This window comes from Corvus brachyrhynchos, unplaced genomic scaffold, assembly GCF_000691975.1.
Source record: "Corvus brachyrhynchos isolate BGI_N302 unplaced genomic scaffold, ASM69197v1 scaffold103, whole genome shotgun sequence".
In the NCBI taxonomy this organism is placed as follows: Eukaryota; Metazoa; Chordata; class Aves; order Passeriformes; family Corvidae; genus Corvus; species Corvus brachyrhynchos.
The window spans coordinates 3538918-3543869 of record NW_008237436.1 but is presented as its reverse complement, the minus strand read 5'-3'; the positions used below and the strand labels follow the sequence as shown (position 1 = coordinate 3543869).

Here is a 4952-nt window from a genome sequence, read left to right as displayed (position 1 = left end):
GGGAAAGAGCTCTTAGCCCTTTTTTCATAAAGGGACAGACAGAAACTGCATCAGTTGCTGCTTCTATATGATATGAAAACTGTTGAAAAAGGTAGGGTTTTTTATGATGTCTAGATATGCCACTCACACTGCTGTAATTTCAGGACATAATGCAGTGGCACTAAAGCATCTGGGGTTCAAATGTTGAAAAAGCCAGTTGTGGCTGTAAAGGTTTTGGGATCAACTCTGTTTGGGATCCCTCTAATTTTTCTGGATAGAACCAGAGAACCTGTGGTCTGGGTTCAGTGGTGCATCTCCCTCCAGCCCTGCATATTCCTCTTACATGTGTGATACCAAATGATGCCCATACCTTTGACATATGGATACAGTTGGATTTTTTTTCTGAGAACCCACAACCAGCAATTTAATTAAGGTAATTTAATTTTTCTTCAAAACAATGTGTTATGCATTAATTAAAGTAACTTAATTTGTCTTCAAAACATAGTATTATTCATTTACCCTAAGGCATGAGACACAGAGCACAAAGGGCAAAAAACTTCAGAGGTACATGACTCTTACTCATACCCTCATCTTTCCCCTTGACATCTTTTGTGCTTTCTCATTTTCAGCTTCAAGGAGCATTTGTGTTGTATTAGCACCAGTCTGTTTTTACAGTGCTTTCCTCTGCCCTGTAACTCCCTTCCTTCCACACACTGCTTCTGGACAGCTTCCCTCAGGTGACTCAAAGGCCCCAGCTTTGCAAAGGTTTTATGAGAGTACAGTGTGATACTTCTCAGTCCTGAAAAAACAGAGATATCAGTAGTGTTGCGACCAAAGTGTTATCTTTTAGGTCCACAGACCTCCTTGACTTTGTGGACTCTTTTGTATGTGCTCAGCTTCTCTTCACCTGCTTGATCACTTTCATAACCCCTGTTGACTAACTGCACAACAAATATCCTCATCTCACAAATGCACATGTGGAAACAGAATATTCATTTTAAAAATAAAAATATCACATTTTTCTAGTTTTCTAGTGGAACTACTTGTTCCAAAATAACAGCCTGTGATGCATACCTATTATCAGCAACAGAATGCTACAAAATACTAAATGCTTAGAAAAGGTAAGATTTTATAAAATTTTTAAGTTTTGATAAACTTTTAAAATTTTTAATAAAAGTTTTGCAATTAGGCTGCATACATGAGTATTTGGTAAGGTAAACCTTGTGCCTATGCAGACAGAATTCAGTAAGTTATTTTTGATTAATAGAGTGCTGTTGTTGAGATCATGCCCACATAGCACAAAGATATCTGATATGTAATGATAAAAAGTACTTCAAAAGAAACTATTTTAGCTACAGTTCAGCTGAGTCTTAGCTTCACCTAATCCCCAATTCAGTGGTAGATATTAATGCACTTCATTCTAGGAACCTGGGAAACACCAAAGAAGAACAGCCCTGTTGGCTTCACTGGTGTGTTTATGTCTTGGTGATACTGAGTGTTTAGAGATGTGTGTGTTCCTGGACACACACATCCTCACAGCAGGTAGCATTTGTAATGAACTCCTTAAAATCTGAACATACCATGTTTTTGTTTGCCCTTTTGAGTAACTAGGAAACCAGCCTCACCCCAGAGCCTATGCAGAGTCATCCCCCTTCAGATCCTTCTGTAACTGTGGCATTTCCAACCAGCTGAGATGAATTGCTATTGGTAAAAATGTCACAGAATTCAGTTCTTTAGCTGCAGCAAGAGAGGGATAAACTGGATATTTCTGACCAGCAATATCAGTCAGCTGGCTCTCCCATTTGAAACAAGGCCAACTAATGCCTTTGGGATGCATTTCAGGAGATAGGACAGAGGCTGCAGATAGCCACACAAAACCTTTCCTCTCTGTAGTGCAGCAGCGCTGGACTGTCCTAGCATGCAGAACAGGGAAATCAAAACGGTCGCAAGGAAGCCCCACCTACAATAGAAAATAATCCCATTAGTCTCTCCACGACAAAGACCTGGGAGTTATTTTGCTGGGTAGGAGGCCATGGGAACAGTGAGGTTATCATCACTCAACAGACACGGAAACAAGAACTTTCTCCAGAAATGGGGAAGCAGCTACCAGGAGTATCACACAGAGCAGCACCTTCACAGCAAGAAGCCAAGCTTCCTAAAACGACATCACCACTACAGAACACAAACATAAAAATTATCAAGGAAAACCTAAAATCTTTCAGAGCAGGAGGAAAGAAAATAAATAGCGACACATACATTTCCTTGCTTGAGATGGATGTCAAAGGGTTAGACAAGGTATGAAGGTGCATAGCTGGATTTAGCTTCAACCTTGCATATATTGGAGACACAAAGCTAAAGTTTGTGGAATACAAGTGAGCTTGCTCTGTTTAATCTTTGCCTTTGGAAGAAGTTGGAGGTGAAAGCACAACTGAGAGCTTGCAGGACCATCCTTCTGCTAGCAACATGCACAAGTGCAGTAACTCTTGGTTTATCTCCTCGCTCAGCCTGGCAGGGATGGCAGCTGCATGTATTTAACCACATTCCAACTCTGGTCACACTGGAATGAATCCAGGGTCATGTCATTGACTTCAATGAAGTTATTCTTTATTCATGCTTGCTAGCTGAGAGTCTGGCCCATTCTATCTAGGTAGCAATATCTAATAGAGAAAATACTGCCAAATTAAGGGAACAAGAAGAACCAAACTACGTGACATGAAGAGGAAATGTTTTACATTATAAGGATTATAGAGGCCCTTTAGTTTAAGGACCTTATCAGCATTTAAAGGACAGTTGGCTGAAATGCATTTGTATATGTGCCCAGATTTTCTTTTAAGCCTCATTTGCTATTTTAGAAAGTGAAAAGAAAATGTATTGATTTTAACATTATTGAAATAAAAATGCTGCTGTTTGTTCAACACAGAACACTATTTCATTATACATCTATGAGCAGGGGTCTTCCATTCAGGATTTCCTCCACATCAATTAAGAAGGCCTCCTTGGCCAAAATATATTGAGTTTCATGATTTTCTCTGCGGGAGCACTCATCTGATGGCTCCAAATTCAGTTTTGGGAAAAACACTGTGTTTTGCTCTGCTGGGTAAACCCAGGGTGTCCCCGCTGTAGCGACCAATAAAAGATAGAGAAAAGGAATTAAGGTAAGGGAAATTTATCATCACTGTATTATTTCCAGTAAGTCCAGATTAATTCTCGGCATGGCTTGATGATACAGTATAACTGACTTTAGAGATGCCAGGGGGGTAACAAAACCTCTGCAACCAATGATATAAGAGCAGCAAAAAGTTACAGGTTTACTCCAGCAGTTCATTTGTTAAAGAAATACTGGCATTTAATTTTTAGCAGGCAGTGGACTGAATTGCCTCACCTCTGGTTGTACGAAGTTGGTATCATCCCACGTTATGCGTTCTGACTAATGCAGCAGAAATGCACTTGTATGCCCACACCTCATCTGGATGCTGTTTGTGTTGCTGCATGATCTGGAAGCACCCAGACGGAGAATAAGTGGTGATAGATCCACCAGGGATGGGGTTTCTCCTATACCTAGTTAGCGGTAACATGCCAGTTACCCACAGTTTTCACTTAACCTTTGGATTTCACCTGGACCCACCAGAATATAAATTTATAAACTGATGCAACACACTTGCCAAGAAACAGAAGCATGAAGTTTCCTGCTTACTAAGGACAATGTATGTTAAATTTAGAAGGGTGTTGGATGGTTTTGGGTAGCTAGAAAGAGCTGTTGAACAATCCAGACAGGACTTAAGGCAACTTTTTTTTTAATTTATTTATTTTAGAACATGTATCTCAGCTTCAACATTGAAGTGAGCCAAGAAAAGTTGTAGCATATAGCTCTTGTCGCACAAGATTATACACAAAATAACACCCTAGGATGACAGGGGTCATTTTAGACCATCAGGGACAGTTCCCATAAGGAAGTGAAAATATCACAAGCCTGGACGTGCAAACTGCCTGTTCAGGTTTGGATTCCTGGTCCGGGTATCAACCCCTAGACCTCTCCCACAGAAATCCACTTCATTATTCCTATGCAAGAAAGAGCAGGTTATTAATGTTTCAGCTACAGAAATGATCCTTCTGTGCTAGTGCAATGTATCTGTTAGAATTAGTTCTGTAAATCTGCATCATAAAGGACAATATTCTCTTAAACTAATTTCCTGCAATCATCATTAATTGGCCAGCTTTCTAACACCTGGTACCAACAGATTTTTCATCCAGCAAGTGCAGTGCCACACAATGGTAACAGCAGGTTTGAACCTAATCCCTCTCCACACACAAACAAACATCAAATGTGCCTGTAACAAAGACACACAGACCAGCCTGACATTTGCTGATAACTCCCAGGAGATTCTCCCTCAGTACAACTAGTCCTGCTCAAACAGATTTTCCAGTGGAAAAGATGATTTGAAATAATTTCCAACTAGACTAATTGCACTCACTTGAAAAAAATATCCTTCTCTCCTCAGTGTACACACGTGTATTAGTCCAGCTGTAAATGAAGCTAACACTTTATGAAGTTTTCCAAAGCAATAATTATTTCATCTTAGGAGAATTCACAACAGCTTGCTCGATAATGAAGTTATGCCGATATATATACTTCATGCAGAGGTGCACACACACACACAAACAAAATTAAAAAAAAAAGTAGGCATTTAAAACTGCTTTTAAATTCCACTCACAGTTTTGAAGTTCAAGCATAAAACTTCTTGCTTTGCATCTGTAGCTCCAAGCTGTCTGTAAAGATAACACAGTCCATCAGATATCCTGGTTTTGTTTTCTTGCATAAAAATATCATCTGTCACAGGCACAGGAGCTGACTTCAAGGACCAGCCCCTTCGGCGGAGCACACCAATCGGGAGACCCGGGAGCACATGTGGAATGCTGCTTGCCTGCACGCCGGTCACGGCCACGGGCAGCATCTGCTCTGTGGGACACGGCTG

At 40.4% G+C, this 4952-nt stretch overlaps 1 protein-coding gene across 6 annotated transcripts in view; it reads right to left on the bottom strand.

Moving 5' to 3' along the window:
* The window catches only part of STARD13 (StAR related lipid transfer domain containing 13), a 329105-nt gene that overhangs the window by 286804 nt on the left and 37349 nt on the right, over positions 1-4952 (bottom strand). For 2 of the 6 annotated variants that reach the window (XM_017731328.1, XM_017731329.1), the window contains exon 2: positions 4692-4746. The gene's annotated coding sequence lies outside the window, so the exon portion shown is untranslated. Of the gene's footprint in view, positions 1-3361; positions 3474-4691; positions 4836-4952 lie in introns of those variants that run through there. The other 4 variants (XM_017731330.1, XM_017731331.1, XM_017731327.1 and 1 more) reach the window with 4 other exon arrangements.